Here is a 22,235-nt window from a genome sequence, read left to right as displayed (position 1 = left end):
TCCACTTTAACAGTTATGCCACATCTTTTCAGCTCTTCCATGCCATTTGACACATACTCCTTAATTGTTACCCTTCAAATTTACTCATTCTTGTATCAAGAGAAAATGGCACACAGTGCCCAGGCAGGTGCATCCACAATCTGAAGCACCTCACGGCCAATGAGGGGAAGTCCATGGAGCTCATGGGGAGGCACTCTGCTCCTGCTGTGGGAGATGGAGGTCAGGGACATTGTGCCAGCATCAGGTTGATATCTTGTGATTAGTTCCTGGAAAATAAGTAAATGCTCTTTTTCTTCAATAAATAAATACCACAATGCATAAATAAATACATGGTTACTTTAATAAAATTTATTTTTAATTTTAATCGATCAGCAATTTTTGCATCTCTTGGAAGGGGGGGTGGTATTAACAAATGACCTCTGTGAATGGGTCATTCTTGCTATCAATCAAACACTCAGAAATTACATCAGAAAACATTATTTAGCTTGAGTAAGAGCTTTTTTGGATCAAATATTGTTAAAGTGGTTAACTTTGTGGTCAGGTTAATAAAGGGGAAAAGTAACAGAAGTATTTCACTCAGTCACTATCTGTATAAATGAATTTTATACATTCAATGATTTGTTTTCTGAGCTGTCAATGTAAATACGGTGATAGTCTTTCCACCTATCTGTCTCTTTATGTGTCTCAGCCCCCTGAAGGCAACACTGATGTTAGCCTTTATTTAAAAGTTTACTGGAAAACCTATTCAAAGTCATTATCTAATTTATTTGAAACCATTTTCAATAACACAAACTGAAATACTTTATGCATGGAGATACAAATTGACCTCTGAAAATATATAAATAAATGATTTTGAAATTTGAGAATAAAAGTTGCCAAAGGTGTGTAACCAGTACTATCCGTCATTTTGAAGTTGGTCGCTGTCTTGCGTCTGCATGTATACACACGTATACACACACACACCCACACACACACACATGAAGTAACAGGTACAATTAAAGGTTAAAAGAGATTTTAGCAGCAGGTCTGGAAAAATGCTACAGATGCATCCTGGAAAATTATGCACATGGCACATGTTCAGACTAAAGAACCCAACTTTAGATAAACAATAGCAAAATACTGTGGATGCTGGAAATCTGAAATAACAACAGAAAATGCTGGAAATACTCAGCAGGTCAGGCAGCATCTGTGGAGAGAGAAACAGAGTTAACGTTTCAGGTCTGGGACCCTTCATCAGAACTGGAAAAAGCTGGAACTGTAACAGATATTAAGCAGGTGCAGAGACAGTGGGGGGGGGGGGGGGGGGGGGGCGGGGGTTAGGAGGTGAGGAAGGAATTGAAAGAACATCCTGTACTTTTGTAAGAGGCAGGAAAGATAAAATGTTGCAAATGGGTGTGGCAAAAATCATACTGTCCTATTTCCCGCAGTTCTGCTCTCACCCCTTCCCCTCCCTCCCAGAACCACGATAGGGTTCCCCTTGCCCTTACCTTTCACCCCACCAGCCTCCACATTCAACGGATCATCCTCCACCATTTCCGTCACATTCAACGTGATCACACCACCAAACGCATCATCCCCTCACCTCCCCTTTCAGCATTCCGAAGGGACCGCTCCCTCCGCGACACCCTGGTCCACTCCTCAATCACCCCCAACAGCCCTTCTCCTTCACCTGGCACCTTCGCGTGCAAGCGCAGGAGATGCAACACATGCCCTTTTACCTCCTCCCTCCCCACTGTCCAGGGCCCCAAACACCCCTTCTAGGTGAAACAGCGATTTACTTGTACTTCTTGCAATTTAGTATACTGTATTCGCTGCTCACGATGCGGTCTCCTCTACATTGGGGAGACCAAACGCAGATTGGGCAACCGTTTTGCGGAACACCTCCGTTCAGTCCATAAGGGTGACCCTGAGCTTCTGGTCGCCTGTCACTTTAATTCACCGCATCACTCCCGCTCTGATCTCTCTGCCCTCGGCCTATTACATTGTTCCAATGAAGCTCGAGGAACTGCACCTCATCTTTCGATTAGGTGCTTTACAGCCTGCCGGACTCAACATTGAGTTCAACAATTTCAGATAATTATCCCTGAAATTATTTCATGCAGTATGATTTTTGCCACTCCCATTTGCAACATTTTATCTTTCCTGCTGAGTATTTCCAGCATTTTCTGTTGTTATTTTAGATAAACAAAGTTACAGTTCTGGGCAATAATATCAATCCAAACCCAAGATTTTGAATGGTGCTGACTGCTGAGGCCTTCAAGTAAAATCATTAATGAAATTACTCAAAGATACAAAAGACAACTTTGTCATAAACTTTAAATATGTTATTATGCAATGTGAAATTTTTATGGTTTTTGTGCTGCATTTATTTTAGACGTTTAGAAACATGGAAAAATAGAAGATAGGAGCAGGAGTAGGCCATTCGGCCCCTCGCGCCTGTTCTGCCATTTCATGAGATCATGGTTGATCATCCAAATTCAGTACCCTGTCCCTGCTTTCTCCCCATATCCCTTGATCCCTTTAGCTTTAAGAAATATATCTAACTCCTTCTTGAATATATTTAATGAATTGGCCTCAACTGCCTTGTGTGATAGAGAATTCCACAATTCACCACTCTCTGGGTGAATAAATTCCTCCTCATCTTAGTCCTAAATGGCTTACTCCTTAGACTGTGACCCCTGGTTCTGGACTCCCCCGCCATCGGGAACATCCTTCCTGCATCTAGTCTGTCCAGTCCTGTTAGAATTTTATAAGTTTCAATGAGATCCCCTCTCATTCTTCTAAACTCTAGCGAATATAAGCCTAATCGACCCAATCTCTCCTCATACGTCATTCCTGCCATCCCAGGTATCAGTCTGGTGAATCTTCGCTGCACTCTCTCCATGGCAAGAATATCCTTCCTCAGATAAGGCGACCAAAACTGCACACAATACTCAAGGTGTGGTCTCACCAAAAAATTAGAAATTTCAGTTACTGAGGAAAAACTGATGGAAATTTTTTTTCAAAAGTGATTTGAATGATTCAATATGCATAATTTCCTAGGATGCATCAGTAGCAATTTACCAGACCAACTGGAGGAAATATTTCCTTTCAGCCTGTTAGGTTGTTTTTCAAAATTTTATTGGTAGGTTCTCCTAACTGGTCATTTAGAATTGGTTGTTTTTTTTTATAATCACTCATAGTTTCTTATTGGTAATTCTGTAGTTCCCTATTTCTTCAATTCTAATTTGCTGCTGTTTTGCCTTTTTACTTTGAGCTAATCAACAAATTGTGACAATAAAAAGTCAGTGTGATGGTTATAGGTGTCAGACTTGGCTCAGCGGTAGCACTCTTGCCTCTGAGTCAGGCATTAAACTTAGGCCCCAGAGTGCACACACGGCACTTTATTTGGGAGTTCTCCCAGTATCCCGGCCAATATTTACTCCTCAAGAAGCATTACTAAAAACAGATTAACTGGTTATTTTCTCATTGCTGCTACAAAATGAGGCTGCAGTTGAGAAGTACTTCATTGGTTATTTGCGCTTTGGGGCATTCGTACAGGAGGTAGGTGCTTTCTGTGAAACTTTTAATATATTCTGTATAAATATATACTAGTTGATCTCCTGTGGTGTTGCACATGGTAAATCAGAGAATATTGTCACTCTCTTACCTGTCTTTGAGTTTCTATTTCTCTCTGTCTCTTTTCTCTTTCTCTCTCTCTCTCTTCTGCAACTTTTCTCGCTCTGTCCTCTTCTGCACTTTTCTCTGTCCTTTTCTTTTTTATTAGGTGGGAGATGCTAGGTAGCATGGCATAGTCTGGCAGGGAAAGTAGCCACTAATGGCTGCGGGCTGCGTTTCCGGCGGGGAGAGTGGCAGGTATAATGTGGCCCTTAATAGCTGCCTTCCTATCCCCTCCCCCAATCAGTTGTGCTTCGCTCCACCTCCTTGCTAGTGATATACACTGTTTTAAAATAGCAACTATTGTATGTGACACAAAGGCCGGAATCTTTACCTTGGAGTCCGGTTTTGTGTGTGTGGGGTGCGTAGCTCTCACCCGTTCCCCTCCCTCCCAGAACCACGATAGGGCTCCCCTTGTCCTCACCTTTCACCCCACCAGCCTCCACATTCAACGGATCATCCTCCGCCATTTCCGCCACCTCCAACATGATCCCACCACCAAATGCATCTTCCCCTCACCTCCCCTTTCAACATTCCGAAGTGACTGGTCCCTCCGCGACACCCTGGTCCACTCCTCTATCGTCCCCAACATCCCTTCCCCTTCGCCCGGCACCTTCCCGTGCAATCGCAGGAGATGCAACACATGCCCTTTTACTTCCTCCCCACTGTCCAGGGCCTCAAACACCCCTTCCAGGTGAAACAGCGATTTACTTGTACTTCTTGCAATCTAGTATACTGTATTCGCTGCTCACAATGCGGTCTCCTCTACATTGGGGAGACCAAACGCAGATTGGGCAACCGCTTTGCGGAACACCTCCGTTCAGTCTGTAAGGGTAACCCCGAGCTTCCGGTCGCCGTCACGTTAATTCTCCGCTTCACTCCCATGCTGATCTCTCTGTCCTCGGCCTCTTACACTGTTCCAATGAAGCTCAACATAAGCTCGAGGAACAGCACCTCATCTTTCGATTAGGCACTTTACAGCCTTCTGGACTCAACACTGAGTTCAACAATTTCTGACTATAACCCCTGCCCCCATTTTTCAGGCTGTTTATGATTTTGCCATCCCCATTTGCAACATTTTATCTCTCCTGCCTCCTACCCTAGCACAGACTGTTCCTTCAGATCCCCCTTTCCCTACCTCTGCACCTGCTTAATATCTGTTACATCTCCAGCCTTTTCCAGTTCTGATGAAGGGCCCCAGACCTGAAACGTTAACTCTGTTTCTCTCTCCACGGATGCTGCCTGGCCTGCTGAGTATTTCCAGCATTTTCTGTTGTTATTTACCTTTGTGAGTGTTCCTTCCCTTGTTTCCTTAAATGTGTTCCATATAATGTAGTCCCTTAAACGCATCTCTCTCCAAAAAAATCCTTCAGTGTAATGTAGTCAGCACCTCACTTATTCCTGCTGGGGTGGGGGGCGGAGCATGGAAATGAATACATAGAAGAACTAGATTACATTGTAGAGCACATCAGTCATCTATTGTCAGCGAGGGGAAGCAACAAGGCACAAAGAAACATCACATTTAGGGTAATAAAATTTGGTTGCACTGAAGCTGAACTGTGCCCGAAAATGTTCTTGTTATGGTTTTGGATATTCTACCAGCATATGATTGAAATAAGATCTTTGACAGTCAAGTAGGAGCTATGTGCACTACAAGCCATAGTTTCCGGACAAAATTTTCATGTGCCTGTAGCCTATTTAAATTTGGGGATGTACACTCATTGGAATATTTGGTGTCTGAGCTGCTGGTACCACCTCAGCCCAAATTTTTCAAAAATCACCACTTTAAAGGAAAGGACTTGCATTTATATAGTGCCTTTCATATTCTCAGGGTGTCCCAAATGCTTCACAGCCAATAGAATACACTTATAATGGAGTCACCATTGTAAAGCAGGGAATTGCAGCAGCCAATTTGCACACAACAAGATCCCTCAAACAACAATGGGGTAATTGACCATAATGACCAGATCATCTGTTTTTAGTTCTGTTGGCTGAGGGATAAATGTTGGCGAGGGCACTGGGAGGACTCCCATGCTCTTCTTGAATAGTGCCGTGGGAAATTTTATATATATTAATAATACCCGTTATTGTTTTAGTCATTTGGTTTATGCAACAATTAAGAGATTACTGAAAATTCTGATTCGGTGGTTAATAAAAGCAAAACTACCACCCTGCACATCATTCCGCTAATTTATCTTCCAAAATAATTCTGTACAACAATTGTACAGTTATAACCTTGTACTGCCCCTCAGTCACTGTTAATCTTGTAGTCTTGATAAGGATTTCATTTTTCATCTTCCATCATGCTGCTGAAAACTAACAAAAGCTTTAAGCTGAGGAATATTCTAATGAGGTTTTAAAATTCAGACCGATTTGCAACTGGAAAAGAGTTACAAAAGCAAAAGCTTACAAAAGCCTTCAATTCCCAAGGGATGTTGTGATAGAAGACGCAATGGCACAAAAGCAATATGTGATGGTCTAACTAACTTTAATGTTGGCTGGCTCTTCCGAAGCACCACAATCACAGTAAATGGATTCAGGAAGCATGTCAGTATGATTGGTAACCAACAGAGCTGATTGGCCATCTGCACCGTTATACCACCTACCATATCTGCGGGCCCTACTTGGCAATGAAGATGAGGAACTATAGGCTCTGTGTCAGCAGTTAGATGCAGAATTTACTGCAAGCATACCTACAGCTAACATGTACCAATGGCCTGGCACAACCCAGTGACATCAATATGGTCAGATGCACTTCAAACTTGCCTCCACCTCGTTCATTGTATGCTGCAATGCTGTCCTAGGAGGGGAGATACTTTGGAGTGGAAAACAGAGTCACCTCCTTGTAGCCATCCCATTGTAGTACACTCTCCACATAACCAGCCATCAGACAGAGGGTTGTGTGCTGGGCTGCTCTGTCACTTGCCCGCAGGCTCCATTTTGTGCTTCCAAATTGGTTTTCCTTTCACTTCTTCGGCAAAAGGCTGCCAATGGGGTGAAATGCCTTTCGAGCCTTTCCAAAGGCTATAATAATTTTGCCCTTATATGTTATTATTTACCTTTAAGTGTCGATATCGTTTTAAATTTCACCTGAATTGCAACTTTCTGAGCCCCCATTAGGCTACCTCCACAAGGCTAAAGCTTTACATAGAGCTATGCACTGTTGCTTTGCATGCTTTCATCAGAAACATTAGCGCAAATGCACTAATCCTATGCTCTTTCAGTTTCATATTCATTTCCAATTACTCAATATTACATTCTAAGGGCTAGAAATTCATTAAGACAAAAAATGGTGAAGTAGCGCCAGGCAAAAATGCTCTAGACTGCACGCAAAATTCATCCTCACTGCTCAATAAAATGATTGGCGTCTTAAATCAAGTCTAAAAACCCAAGCTCATTGACATTACACTTAAAGGCTGGAACAGTGTCGGGTGCAGTCTAATCACAACTCATGATTGACGCAGGCTTTTTTCACTACTTAAAGGGGAGGTTCATTGATGCTGCAGCACCTCATTCTCAGCATTGTTGGCTGTGCAGCTGCCTCAACAACCATAAGAAGGACAGGGAGAAGGAGCACTTATTTACAAATCCTCCTGGCAGAATGCTGCCCCAGGGAGCAAGCCCACAGGTTTTCCCATAAAGCTTTGGAGGCATTGGTTTTAGTGCTGGAGAGAAGGTGGGCAGTCCTGTACCCACCAACTGGCAGGAGGCCCTCGCCACAAGTCTGCTGCGCTATGTGGAGGGAGGTGGCACACCACATCATGGACTGCCTGTTCGGAAGCCCAATTGTCCAGCTGCCTCCTCCCTCCCTCCTGTTCCTTATCTTCTTCCTCCTCATCTTCTTCCTCCTTGTTCTCCCTCTGCACACCTGATCCCGCTGTAGATCCTATTAGTATTTTATTCGTATTCTATTAGTATTTTATTGTTATGCCATATTTATTCCAATGTTGGGAGGACTCGTAAAAATCAACATTTCATTGTGCAGTACACACGTCTGCTGCATATATGACAAATAAAATTGAATTGAATTGAATTGATCCTGGAGGGCAAGGTGGCATGCCAGTACAGCCCCCATTAATCTTATCAAGTGTTGCAGTTTGAATCTTTGAAGAATAAATGTAGCTACTTTGTACTTGCCACATGACTCCTGATACAAAAGAACCTTGAAATTACTCAATGAAACTGTTGCAGTAGCTGAAACTAACAAAAAGCCACTGAACCTGCACTAAGATGTGCAGGTTAGGTTGATTTGGCTATGATAAATTGACCCTTAGTGTTAGGGAATTAAATACGTGGGGTTACGGGGATAGGGTGGGATATGTGTCGGTGTAGGCTCGATGGGCCGAAATGGCCTCTATCTGCACTGTGGGGATTCTGTGATTCTGTGAACCTGACAGGTACGAGTGATTACTGATGATCCCTTTCAATAACATCCCTGCAGCCAGCTTCCTGTTGATGCACGTCAGCTCTACCTGTCAGTGTTTACTCCAGGCGGTGAGGTAAGTGGCTAAAAGCAATTTGGGAAATCAGGCATTCAGTGAGCATTACACATTCACTGATGTCACAATCTCCCTGGCGCTGAGGTCCCTGGCAATACCTGTTACTGGCAGCGCTACGGAGGGTCCCGATTTGGCGTGCAGTGCTGGATTCGCCTCGCCCTGTGGGTACTGGTCTCAACGCCACATTAGCACCATCTACTGGTGCTAACAGGATGAATTTTCCCCCCTAAATCTTTAAGTATGATCTTACTAATAGATATCTCCCGCCTTCATGTAATTAATTTTGTGTGTGGCTGGCAATGTATGTTTAGTATTCTGACGCCTGTATGCATTCCTCTTTTACAGTTCAAGCTGAGACATAAGTGCACTTGAATTTGGGAAAAGATTGTCATTGCACATGCCACTGTAGAACATCAGTGTGAAAAATTGATCTTGCAGGTTCCACATGCAGAAGCACAGACAACTATATGACCTACTGCTCAGCTCAGGATCAAATCGCTGAAAACAAAGCAGAAAGGCAAGCTCAAGGTCCTTGTTACAACTATATGGTCTTGTCTTAGATATTCTCTTGGGTAGTGCTGGTCACTTCCAGAAGGGGTCTGAACATCTTACATTTAGGGGTGTGTCCATACTACATAATATCTAGCTATAGCGTAATGCAGGGTATCCCCTTGTGATCTGAACCAGATATTTGTGTCTTTCCAAATGCCCCTCTGTGTACCTCTCTAATATTTTTGAAGGTGAACAGGGAGAACACTTGGTAAGACAAGGCAAGATATGAATCATTAACTGCTTTATTTCACAGTGACAAAGTAGAGCAACAGTTGTGATCAGACTTTCTGAATTGAATTCTACAACTTGTCTTCAAGTAATAATACAATATAATAAACATGATATGCATCATCAGTGGTCTGTCTCACTTGAATTAAATAACTTCTGCCCTCCTGCATTTTAACCTTCTGAGCCTGGCAACTTTCTGTTTAAAAAGCTAGCTGTCAGTAATTTTTTCTGTCTCTGCTTTTTATCTCCCTGTGTTCACAACACGAGGGAGGGCTTATGTTAGATAATCTCTGGTGTGCACCAGGAACCTCCCAACATAATGGGTGTGAATTGCTTATTGTTTACAGGCTTTAAAAGGAAACAACTTCAACATTTAGCTTATTAGTATTTTAACCACCTTTTGTTTTGGTGCTTTTTAAAAAAAACATGCATGAATACATTTTGCTATAAAAACACATTTATATTTAACTTTTCAAAATCAGCTTTGTGAAAAAGTGGCTAAAAATCCCCAAATGTGTTCACCCTTAAGAAAAGGAAGGCCTATACAGGGGAAAGTTGCTGGAGATATGGAAACGTGGCATGGGTAGGTTTTGTGACTAGGTGAACAGTAGGTTTTGGGAAATTGCACCCAAAACTGCCTGTCTGGCTGAGGTAATATTGTGTCCAAGTTTCCATGCAAACTAATTAACATAAGCCCAATGAATCTTCTATCAATCAGCTGAATCAACTAGCGTAATTGATTTGTGACTTGAACAGAACCAATGGGACCTCAAGGTGCTCGGGGGTAGTTTAAAAGGTAAACAAAAGAAAGACTTACATTTATATAGCACCTTTCATGACCACTGGATGTCTCAAAGCACTTTACAGCCAATTAAGTACTTTTGGATTGTAATCACTGTTGTAATGTGGGAAACACGGCAGCCAATTTGCGCACAGCAAGCTCCCACAAACAGCAATGTGATAATGACCAGATAATCTGTTTTTTGTTATGTTGATTGAGGGATAAATATTGTCCAGGACACCGCTCTTCTTCAAAATAGTGCCATGGGATCTTTTACGTCCACCTGAGAGAGCAAACGGTTTAACGTCTCATCTGAAAGATGGCACCTCCGACAGTGCAGCACTCCTCAAAGGAAACAAAACCTCTTCAGAGTGAAGCTGCAGACTATAAGGTAAGCAGCACTTATCTCTCTGTCACAGTAATTTTACAGTAATTAATTTAAATTGCTCTACTGAGTCTGAAGTATTTTTTAACTTTTCCCTCCCTGCAAAGGAGTAGCCAGAAAATGAGCAGATCTTTCAAGTTTTTTTAAAGATGTGGTCAGCACGGTGGCATAGTGGTTAGCACTGTTGCCTCACAGCGCCAGGGACCCGGGTTCAAATCCGGCCTCGGGTGACTGTCTGTGTGGAGTTTGCACATTCTCCCCGTGTTTGCGTGGGTTTCCTCCGGGTGCTCCGGTTTCCTCCCACAGTCCAAAGATGTGCGGGTTAGGTTGATTGGCCATGATAAAAATTGACCCTTAGTGTTAGGGGGGATTAAATACGTGGGGTTACGGGGATAGGGCTTGGGTGGGATGGCTGTCGGTGTAGGGACCGGGTGCTAGGGTTTGGATGATCAGCCATGATCTCGTTGAATGGCGGAGCAGGCTCGAAGGGCCGAATGGCCTACTCCTGCTCCTATCTTCTATGTTTCTATGTTTCATGTATGTGATTTCTGCAGCAGCAGGATGGGCCTGAGGCTTTAATGCAAATATTACAAGGTATTACAAAGTATTTACAGCACAGAAACAGGCCATTCGGCCCAACAGGTCCATGCCGGTGTTTATGCTCCACACCAGCCTCCTCCCAGCCCTCTTCATCTAACCCCATCAACATATCCTTCTATCCCTTTCTCCCTCATGTGCTTATTTAGCTTCCCCTTGAATACATCGATTCTCTTCGCCTCAACCACTCCATGTGGTAGTGAGTTCCACATGTAAAGAAGTTTCTCCTGAATTGCCTATTGGATTTATTAATGATTATCTTATATTTATGGCCCCTAGTTCTGGTCTCGCCTGCAAGTGGAAACATCCTCTCTACGTCTACCCTATCAAACCCGCTCATAATCTTGAATGCACTGCTGGTCAGTTGATTTGTGCTGGATTCATGTGCCCACGGGTGCCTGTGTGACTGAGAATCTGCGTGCAAGGTAATGAACACCCCCGAACAAGCATAATTGGAGGAAACTCGCCTTTCAATGCTGGGGGCTGTGATAAGTTTTGTCGGCAGGCACTCGTTCGGGCCCAGGGTTGAATGGATGCACTTAAAAGATCGCGGATGCTTGGGCATGTAGTAGTTACGAACTTAACTCATTTACACCCAAATTTCCGCGGTCTTTTACGCTGTTCGTGCCAGATTACACGTGTATCTAGGGCGCTAGGATCGCCAACCTCCCCCCCCCCCCCCCCTCCCAGGATTGTCCAGGAGTCTCCAGGAACTGAAGATTAATCTCCAGGACACTGCTACCAGCAAACCCAGGAGAAAAATCATAGCGGCATTAAAAAAATGTTTTTCATTTTCTTTGAACACTTTAATTTATGAATTATAAAAAGGTTGGAGTTTGGAAAACAAAAGGCTATTTGACCGAGGGGAATGGGATTGGAGGCTACATGATGAAATCTCCAGGAATAAGTCCAAACGGAGTTGGCAACCCTAATCGGGGTGCAAATCAGGAGGAAACACCAATACAAGCTGTTCTTTCCATAAGAAACAGGAGTCTCTGAAAATTCTGAAAATTGCATTTCTAGAAATTGTGCAATGTCGACAAAACATTGCCCTAGTGTAACATGGGAGTTACTTCAGATCACGCCTGCTCTGTTTTCCTTTTGTTATTGACATGAAACAATGAGGTAACTTCCGAGAATTGACAGCGACTGACTAGCGAGCCGGGCTCCTGAATCGAAACTATCAAGTCGGGGAGGTCCACCACTTGGTGTGTCAATGGTTCGCCACCTCGCCCAGTCTACCGCTGAAGGAGCAGTCTACTTCAAATTACAGCGCTATCTGTAGATCATGCATTCTTTTATTTTAATGGGGAATGGCTCAGCCTCCGATCCTTCATGAAGTTTAAAGACCCAACCCGAGGTAAGTGGCTGAACGGCGCCGCTTGCTTTCGAGCGAAGCTTCCTTTGTTGATGAGACAAACAGGAAGTTTGTTACTTTATTGTGTTTTATCCATCAGTTTGAGGAAAACCTTGCGACTTTTAGCTTAAATTATTGCTGTATATTCAAAACTTACACTATGGCTGGCGTTGCATCCGGTAACATTGCTGATGCATTATTCCAGACTTGTGTGCTATTAAAAAGGCGATGGTTGGCACAAGTTCGTGCACGGAAGCGGATGGAAATCGCATGAAATCCAATTGTTCGTCCTTTTGTTGTGCTGAAATATAAAATAAGTCATTTTTCATCAACTATTGCAAGCCACACATAGTGACTGCCACACTTTCTAAAACCTGTAGGGCGTTACGTTAACCTTTGACTAAGATCATTGTCATTTTTAATTGCGACTCATGTGACAGCAAAATAAAACTCACGGAGACAATTCTTTTCTATTTTTAGGATGCTCGATATAAGATACTAAGCGAGGACCAATGACATCAGGTGATAATTCACCACACCAAAACCAATGCAACTGGAAAATAACATTACCAGTGAGTAAAAATAGAATAATGATTAGCAGGGAGTTGTTACACAGGGAAAACAACATTCCGCCTGTTGTACACGTCAACTTAGGCTTCAAGCTCTTCTGGTGTAAGAACTTCCCGTTAACGCACGGATTATTTCCTTGTCTTGGAACACCCTTCAGAATGCCTATTCTGAAAAATAGGTGTGTGTGTGTGTATAAACACAGGAACAGGAGTAGTCCATTCAGCCCCTTAAACCTGTTCCGCCATTTAGTTAGATCATGGCTGATCTCTACCTCAACTCCATTTACAAGCCTTTGCCCCATATTCCTTGATACCCTTACCTAACAAAAATCTATCCATCTCAGTCTTGAAAGTTTCAGTTGAGCCAGCATCCACAGTATTTTGGGGAGCGAGTTCCAGATTTCCACTGCCCTTTGTTTGGAGAAGAGCTTCCTGACTACATTCCTGAATGACCTGGCTCTAATTTTAAGATTGTTCTGGATTCCACCACCAGAGGAAATATTTTTTCTGTGTCTACCCTATCGAATCCCTCAACCATTTAAAATACCTCGATTAGATCACCCCCTTCACCTTCTAAACTGAAGGGAATAAAAGCCAAGTTCATACAACCTGTCCTCATGATTTAACCCTTTAAGTACAATTCTGGTGAATCAGTGCTGTACTTCCTTCAAGGACCAATATATCTTTCCTGAGGCTCGGTACCCAAAACTGAGTGCAGTACTCCAGATGGGATGTGACCAAGGCCCTGTACAAATGAAGCATCACTTCTTCACTTTTGAATTCCAATCTCCTTGAGATAAAGGCCAACATTCCATTCGCTTTCTTGTTTACTTTCTGTACCTGTGCACTAGCTTTTAGTGATGTGTACATGGTCTCCTAAATCAATTTGTTCATCCACAGCTCCACCATTAAGAAAATATTCTAATTTGTCTTTCTTCCAAAGATCTCACACATTGAACTCCATCTGCCTCAGTTAGTCTGTCTTTGCCCCTATGTAACTTTCTGCTCTCATCTACACAACTTACTGTGCATCCTAATTTAGTGTCATCTGCAAACTTGGATATACAACTCTACTTCTTCATCCAAGTCATTAATATATATATGGTGAAAAGCTGAGGCCCCAGTACATATCTCTGGAGAACACCACTTGTCACATCTTGCCAATCAGAGAACAAACCCTTTATTCCTTCTTTCTGTCTGCTACCTCCCAACCAATTACTGACCCGTGCCACAAGGTTACTCCAATTCCATGCGCTCTCAATTTTGCTATTAATCTTTTGTGTGGAATATTATCAAATGCCTTTTGGAAATCCATATGGACAATATCCATAGACATTCCCCTATCCACCATGCTAGTGACCTCCTCAAAAAATGCAACTAGATTAGGTGGACTTGGCCTACCCGCCACAAAACTATGCTGACTCTCTTTGATCAACTGATACCTGTCCAAGTGCTCAGTCACCCTGTTTCTGATGATAGATTTCAGTAACTTCCCCACAATTGATGTTAAACTGACAGGCCTGTAGTTACCTAGTTTCTTTCTCCCTCTCTTCTTAACTAATGGAGTGACATTTGCAATTTTCTAATCAAAAGTGCAATTCCTGACTCTAGAGAGATTTGGAAAATTATGACCAATGCATCTGCAATTTCTTCCCCTCATTCTTTTAATACTCTGGGGTGGGTATCGCCAGGTCCAGACGATTTGTCTATCTTAAGTCCCATTATTCGCTCCATTACCATTTTCTTACTTATATTAAATCCACTAAGCTCCTTCCCTTGACTTAGTTTTAGGTTCCCTGTACTACTGGTATTTTGTCCTCTTCCTCCACTATGAAAATGAATACAAAATATTCATCTAACCAGTCTGCCATTTCCTTATTGTCCATTAGTCTCACATGCATCTATCTTCAATGGTCCCACATTCCCCTTTACCACTCTTTTTCTCGCATATTTATAAAACCTTTTGCAATTAGCCGCTTGAAAGTTTTTTTATATATTCCTTTTTGCACCCCTTATTGCTTTCTTTCTATCCCTTTGTTGCTTTTATAGCTCTCCCAGTCCATTGGATTTCCATTTTTCCTTGTATTTGTGTTTGCCTTTTCTTTTAGCTTGATTCTGTCTCGTATCTCATTTGTTGACAGTGGTTGCTTAACAGCACAAGTGGTATCTATGTTTTTGTATTTTAGAGGAGAGAGGAATTTCAGGCCTTGAACATTGTGTCTCTATGATGTTCTGTGAATTGAGACACTGCTGCTTGCCCTCTTCTAACATTAACAAGTAGCTGACAGGGAATCAGAGCTCTGCACATGGTGCAATATACTATAACTGTAACTTTAGGTGATAGATTTTGTCTTTCCAATTTTGGGTGTGTTTGAAGAGTGTTTTACACTAGAGTAACGTACTATTGGTTACAGCTCTGTCATTGGTGATGGTAGTGTTGGGAACAATTTGATTTGATGAATGGAGTATTACACAAGAAATGCATATTGGGATAGATCTTGACTTTGAAGCGATAGTGTAAAATGGGAGGTAACGAGTCGGCAGCTCGTTTTCCATCTCTCCCAAGAAAGCGATGGAAATAAAAATCGGGAGTGATGTAAATTAGGCTGCTGACTCGCTATCACCCATTTTACACTATCGCACAAAGTCAAGATCTACCCTAATTGGCTTTTTGTATAGCATATTGGTACCAAAATATTATAGCTTCTATGTGTTATAAAGCTTTTATCTAATTAAAATTATATGGTTTATATATAGAATAATGGATTAGAGGGAGTGCTAATAAGCTGTTAGCTAAACTAGTTCAAATAGTTTATAGATTACATCTGGGTATCTGTGAGTGACTGCAAGATAATTGCATAATCAAGGGATTCCGATAATGTTATTTATAATGTATTATTTTGAACATTGATTATTTCGCTGAGTTTTCTGTTAGTTTAAAAAAAAATTGTCTTTCAGCAATGTGATCTGAAATTTATTACCAAGTGTGATAATGTTGCATCTAGAAGTCTCCCTCACTGACTGCTGCTAATCTGCTGCATTCAAACATCTTATAGTATCTATTGTACAGAATTGGAGTGGCAAGTGTAACAGTAAATTTGACAATGTCCCGGAACTTGCGGTCCTGATGACGGCGAACTGGCAGCGTTCACTGTCTTTTCGCCTTTGAAACTGACCGCAACTTCTGGATTTAGTGCGTGTGCAGCCTAATGCGGAAATCCTGAAGTTGCGGTCTGTCATTCACTGCTCCTCCACAGGCTGTGCTGTGGACCCCAAACCCCCAACCTCACCCCACACACACACAAACATACACACACACACACAGACACACACACACAGAGCCGGCAATCTGTGAAATCACTGATCTGATGAAAACCTCTCCTTTTCAGAACAAATATCGCTGTTAGAAACCCCATTAAATGTTAGACCCATTCAAATGATGTGTAACTGTTTTTAATGGTGATCTGAGTAATAACTACTGATAAACAACCATTCTGGTGCTGAAAAACGAATTTAATATTGGTGGAATGTCAAATTTCTCCATTAAGTTAAAAATGATTAGATTTTGAAATTAACTTAAAACATTATTTTTTTTAAAAGCTTGTTCATGATATTTTAGCTTCTAACTTAACTCAATGTGTATGTCCCATCTTTATTTTGCTCTCTGTAAATTTTTTAAAAAGTGATTGATTATTTCCTGGTTCCCTGCCTGTGAGAATTCCGCATTATGATTAGCTGCTCAGACAGCTTATTGACATCACAGCAGCTCGCACTATGGGATTCCCAGTAAACTACGTTGATTTCAACTGCACGTCGGAAAAGCCAAACTTCTGGCCACAGGTTTTGTGAGATTGTGGGAAGCTTACTTCGGGGCCAGCGGCGAATGCCTTTGCTTCGCCGCTGACTGCAAATTACAGACCAGCATATTTTAGTTTTATTTTTGTATGAAATGGTAGAGTTAAATATTCACACAAGATTAATGACTCGGTTATGAAAGTAGGCCAATGTGGCCTAGCGTAGGGGTGTCAAAGCTTTGGAGCAATGGGCAACTTCCTTGTGACACACTCATGAGTGGGTTGTGCATGATTAAACACATCTGAGTCATACATAATTATGATGATTAAACCCTTTGTCGAACATCCAATCTATTTTGAATTTCTTGAAATCCATTTACACCATTTTAACTTCTGTCTCTCCCCTTCTTCACTTCTACCTCTCTCCTTTACTTTAGGCTCTCTGTTTCTTCACTTCTCTCCACTTTTGCTTCTTTCATCTGTATCTCTCTTGATCTCTTCCTGTATTTCTGCCTCCCTCTCTCTCTTTTCCTTCACTTCTGTCTCCCACATCCTTCATTCCTATCCCTCTTCCTCACAGTCTCTTTCTACTTCACTTTTTTGTCTCTTGAATTATTTCACTTTTTCTCTTCTGTTTAAATGGCTTTCTCATATTTGTCTCTAAACTGTGAGCGGGATGAGGCAGGAGCATCAGGGATTGTGGGGGTCTCGGGTGGGAGAAGCAGTAGCAATGGTGGGCGGAGAAAAGCATCAGCACTCAGCCAAGCAGGTAAGTTAGAAGCAGCATCGAGGTGCAGGAGGGTGGGTGTATTAGAGACAGCAGCATTGGCGGCTGCATTTGGGGCATAGTGGGAACTCATGCTATAGACAGTGCTGTAATATTGGTATAGGTTCAGAGTCTCCTTGTTGCTGGCATTCCATGGGGTGCAGTCGGTTGGACACCGAGGGGCTGCCAACCTCAGGCAAAGTGGGGGGGAGGTTCCTAGAGAGCAAATAATACAAATGACAACAGAAAAGGTCATAGACTTAGGTAGCAGTGGGGAAATTAAAAACCAGAGCATGTCAGGAAGGGGCAGAAGGTATGGAGTAAAAGGTAAAGTAATAAAAAGGGCAAAAGCAGGAACTAAGTGTCACAAAACATCGTTGAAAGTTCTCTATCTGAATGCACGTAGCATTCGTAACAAAATAGATAAGTTAATGGCACAAATAACTACATATGGGTATGATCTTGTGGCCATTACAGAAACATGGCTGTAGGGTGACCATGACTGGGAATTAAACATGCCAGGTTATTTAACGATCAGGAAGGACAGGCAGGAAGGAAGGGGAGGTGGGGTGGCTATGTTAATAAAGGAAGGAATCACTGTAATACAGAGAAATGATATTGGGTCAAAAGATCAGGACAATGAAACAGTTTGGGTGGAGGTAAGGAATAATAAGGGGAAAAAAACACTAGTGGGCGTAGTCTATAGGCCTCCGAACTGTGACAACTCTGTTGGATGGAGTATCAATCAGGAAATAGTTGAGGCTTGTAATAAGGGAACATCTATAATTATGGGGGATTTTAACGATCATATTAATTGGACAAATCAAATTGGGCAGGGCTGCCTTGAGGATGAGTTCATTGAGTGTATTAGGGATGGGTTTCTTGAGCAGTATGTAACTGAACCGACCAGGGGGCAGGCAACCTTAGATCTGGTCCTGTGTAACGAGACAGGATTAATTAAAAATGTCCTAGTAAAGGATCCCCTTGGAATGAGTGACCATAACATGGTTGAATTCCATATTCAATTAGAGGGTGAGAAGGTTGGATCTCAAACAAGCGTGCTAAGCTTGAATAAAGGAGACTATGAAGGTATGAGAGCGGAATTGAGTAGAGTGGATTGGGAAAATAGATTAAAGGGTAAGACGATACATGATCAGTGGTGTACATTTAAGGAGTTATTTTACAACTTCCAAAAAATATATATTCCACTGAGAAGAAAAGGGTGTAAAAGAAAAGACAGCCATCCGTGGCTAAGTAAAGAAATTAAGGATAGTATTCGACTAAAAACAAGGGCATATAAGGTAGCCAAATCTAGTGGGAGGATAGAGGATTGGGAAAACTTTAAAAGACAGCAAAAAATAACAAAAAGATTGATTAAGAAAGGGAAGATAGATTATGAAAGTAAATTAGCAAAAAATATAAAAACAGATAGTAAGAGTTTTTATAGTTATATAAAAAGAAAAAGGGTGGCTAAAGTAAATGTTGGTCCCTTAGAGGATGAGACCGGGAAATTAATGGTGGGAAATATGGAGGTGGCAAAAGCACTGAATGAATATTTTACATCAGTCTTTACAGTAGAAGACACTAAGAATATCCCAACACTGGACAAACAGGGTGCTATAGGGGGGGGGGAGGAGCTAAACACGATCAAAGTCACTAAGGAAGTGGTACTCGGTAAAATAATGGGACTCAAGGCGGATAAATCACCTGGACCTGATGGCTTACATCCTAGGGTCTTGAGGGAAGTGACGGTAGGGATTGTGGATGCATTGGTAATAATTTTCCAAAACTCCCTGGACTCGGCAATGGTCCCGGCAGACTGGAAAACTGCTAATGTAACACCCTTATTTAAAAAGGGCAGTAGACAGAAGGCTGGAAACTATAGACCGGTTAGCCTAACATCTGTGGTAGGTAAAATTTTGGAGTCCATTATTAAGGAGACAGTAACAGGACATTTGGATAATCATAATTTAATAGGACAAAGTCAGCATGGTTTTATGAAGGGGAAGTCATGTTTGACAAATTTGCTGGAGTTCTTTGAGGAAGTAACATATAGGGTGGATAAAGGGGAACCAGTGGACGGAGTGTATTTAGACTTCCAAAAGGCATTTGACAAGGTGCCACACAAAAGATTATTGCTTAAGATAAAAAATCACGGGATTGGGGGTAATATTCTGGCATGGATAGAGGATTGGCTATCTAACAGAAGGCAGAGAGTTGGGATAAATGGTTCATTCTCAGACTGGCAATCAGTAACTAGTGGTGTTCCGCAGGGGTCAGTGCTGGGTCCCCAACTCTTTACAATCTATATTAACGATTTGGAGGAGGGGACCGAGTGTAACATATCAAAGTTTGCAGATGATACTAAGATGGGGGAGAAAGTAGTGAGTGAGGAGGACATAAAAAACCTTCAAGGGGACATAGACAGGCTAAGTAAGTGGGCAGAGATTTGGCAGATGGAATACAATACTGGAAAGTGTGAGGTTATGCACTTTGGCAGGAAAAATCGTAGAGCAAGTTATTATCTTAATGGCAAGAAACTGGAAAGTACTGAAGTACAAAGGGATCTGGGGGTCCTGGTGCACGAAACTGAAAAGGTTAGTATGCAGGTGCAGCAAGTGATTAAGAAGGCCAATGGAATGTTGGCTTTCATTGTAAGGGGATAGAATATAAAAATAGGGAGGTATTGCTTCAGTTGTACAAGGTATTGGTGAGACCGCACCTGGAATACTGCGTACAGTTTTGGTGTCCATACTTAAGAAAGGACATACTTGCTCTCGAGTCAGTACAAAGAAGGTTCACTCGGTTAATCCCGGGGATGAGGGGATGGACTTATGAGGAGAGGTTGAGTAGATTGGGACTCTACTCATTGGAGTTCAGAAGAATGAGAGGCGATCTTATTGAAACATATAAGATTGTGAAGGGGTTTGATCGGGTGGATGCGGGGAGGATGTTCCCGATGATGGGTGAAACTAGAACTAGGGGGCATAGCCTTAGAATAAGGGGCTGCTCTTTCAAAACTGAGATGAGGAGGAACTACTTCACTCAGAGGGTGGTAGGTCCATGGAATATGCTGACCCAAAAAACTGTAGAAGCTACATCATTACATAAATTTAAAACAGAAATAGACAGTTTCCTAGAAGTAAAGGGAATTAAGGGTTATGGGGAGCGGGCAGGAATTTGGACATGAGTCTAGGTTCGGATCGGTCATGGCCCTGTGGGTAGCGGAGCGGGCCCAGGGGCCGTGTAGCCTGATCCTGCTCCTATTTCGTGTGTCTAATTCTGTTAGATTCAGGAGATGGTTCTGTGATAGTGGATTGGCGGTTAGGATCAGATCAGCCATGATCTTATTGAATGGCGGAGCAGGCTCGAGGGGCCGATTGGCCTACTCCTGCTCCTATTTCTTATGTTCTTATGTTCTTATGAATCTGAATCAATCAGTTTCTTAAAGGAGGACTGAACAAGCATTGATGACTTACCTTGTTCCCCCTTCCAGTCTTAGCATAAAGCCGCAGGTAAATTATTGAAAAGTGGTCACCTCTGAAAAAACCTGCCAGTACAACTGCAGCCCCTTGGCTATTGTGAATTACTGAGGCAGATCCTGACTGAAGGAGGACAGCAGTGCTACTGGGGGCAGGAGTAGGCAGAGAAATGCTAGTCACAACCCAATTGTCTATTTGTATTTTTTCCAGACAAATTCCATCACTTTTACATATTCTTATTTTATTAAAATTAGAGGAGGGAGGAATTTCAGGCCTGCAGCAGACTTTTCGACTGTGAATAGCCCCACAGTAGAATCTTGTCTGTGATCCAATATTCACTGAAACTGGATGCCAACGCATTTCTACCCCGTTCTGTCTACAGTTTTTCCCTCATTTTCCCTTTTAATTCTTTTTGTGATTATCTTAAATTTGTACCCTTTTGTTACTGTCTCATTGACCAGTGGAAACAATCTATCACTTTTATCTTAAACCCTTTATAATCTTGAAGATCCCTATCAAGCCACCCTTAATCTTCTCAGCTCTAGTGAAAAATGCCATAGGTTCTCAAGTAGCTATTCATAACAGTTGTATTAACATTTCTCTTGCTCTGTGTCAGGACCTGCAGCAGATCCCCGAGGTGCCTGAGCACCTGTGCTTGTAACAAATAAAGTAGAGAAGCAGCTGTCTGTGCCAAATAATTGGCTGGTAATGCTTGAGAAATCAGCTAATCTGCTGGTCCTGATGCTGAACAAGTTGTATGTCAGACCACGACCAGCACTTGGGAGTGGGACCAGTTGAAGAACAAGAAGCAGTTCTATAAGGGGTCCCCTGTGGACATCCCCCTCTCAAACAGATACACCACTTTGAGTACTGTTGGGGGGTGGGTGGCTTATCAGAGGAAGGCAGCAGCAGCCAACTTCCTGGCACCAGGGGTGGCTCTGCTGCACAGGATGGGAGGAAAAAGAGGGGTAGAGCTATAGTAATAGGGGATTCTATTGTAAGGGGAATAGATAGGCGTTTCTGCGGCCGCAAACGAGACTCCAGGATGGTGTGTTGCCTCCCTGGTGCAAGGGTCAAGGATGTCTCAGAGTGGCTGCAGAACATTTTGGAAGGGGAGGGTGAACAGCCGGTTGTCGTGGTGCATATAGGTACCAACGATATAGGTAAAAACGGGATGAGGTCCTAAAAGCTGAATATAGGGAGTTAGGAGGTAAGTTAAAAAATAGGACCTCAAAGGTAGTAATCTCAGGATTGCTCCCAGTGCCACGTGCTAGTCAGAGTAGAAATAGAAGGATATTTCAGATGAATACGTGGCTGGAGGAATGGTGCGAGGGGGAGGGATTCAAATTCCTGGGATATTGGAACCAGTTCTGGGGGAGGTGGGACCAGTTCAAAACGGACGGTTTGCACCTGGGCAGGGCCGGGACCGATGTTCTAGGGGGAGTGTTTGCTAGTGCTCTGGGGGAGGGATTAAACTAAAATGGCAGTGGGTTGGGAACCTGAGCAGGGGGACAGAGGAAAGGGAAACAAAGATAAAAGCAAAAGATAGGAAGGAGAAAAACAGAAGT

The 22,235-nt window shown here is 42.5% G+C and overlaps 1 protein-coding gene across 3 annotated transcripts in view; it reads left to right on the top strand.

Annotated features, from left to right (window-relative positions):
* Positions 1 to 11,865: 11,865 nt before the first annotated feature.
* Positions 11,866 to 22,235, top strand: part of helz2a (helicase with zinc finger 2a) — a 192,760-nt gene continuing 182,390 nt past the window's right edge. For all 3 annotated transcript variants that reach the window (XR_015080626.1, XM_086005343.1, XM_086005342.1), the window contains exons 1-2: positions 11,866 to 12,059; positions 12,537 to 12,628. The gene's annotated coding sequence lies outside the window, so the exon portion shown is untranslated. The remainder of the gene's footprint in view (positions 12,060 to 12,536; positions 12,629 to 22,235) is intronic.

This window comes from Somniosus microcephalus, chromosome 13, assembly GCF_052327205.1.
Source record: "Somniosus microcephalus isolate GS21.2 chromosome 13, FLI_Smic_1.0, whole genome shotgun sequence".
NCBI lineage: Eukaryota > Metazoa > Chordata > Chondrichthyes > Squaliformes > Somniosidae > Somniosus > Somniosus microcephalus.
The sequence above is the reverse complement of the archived record's forward strand: the minus strand, read 5'-3'. Positions and strand labels throughout refer to the sequence as shown.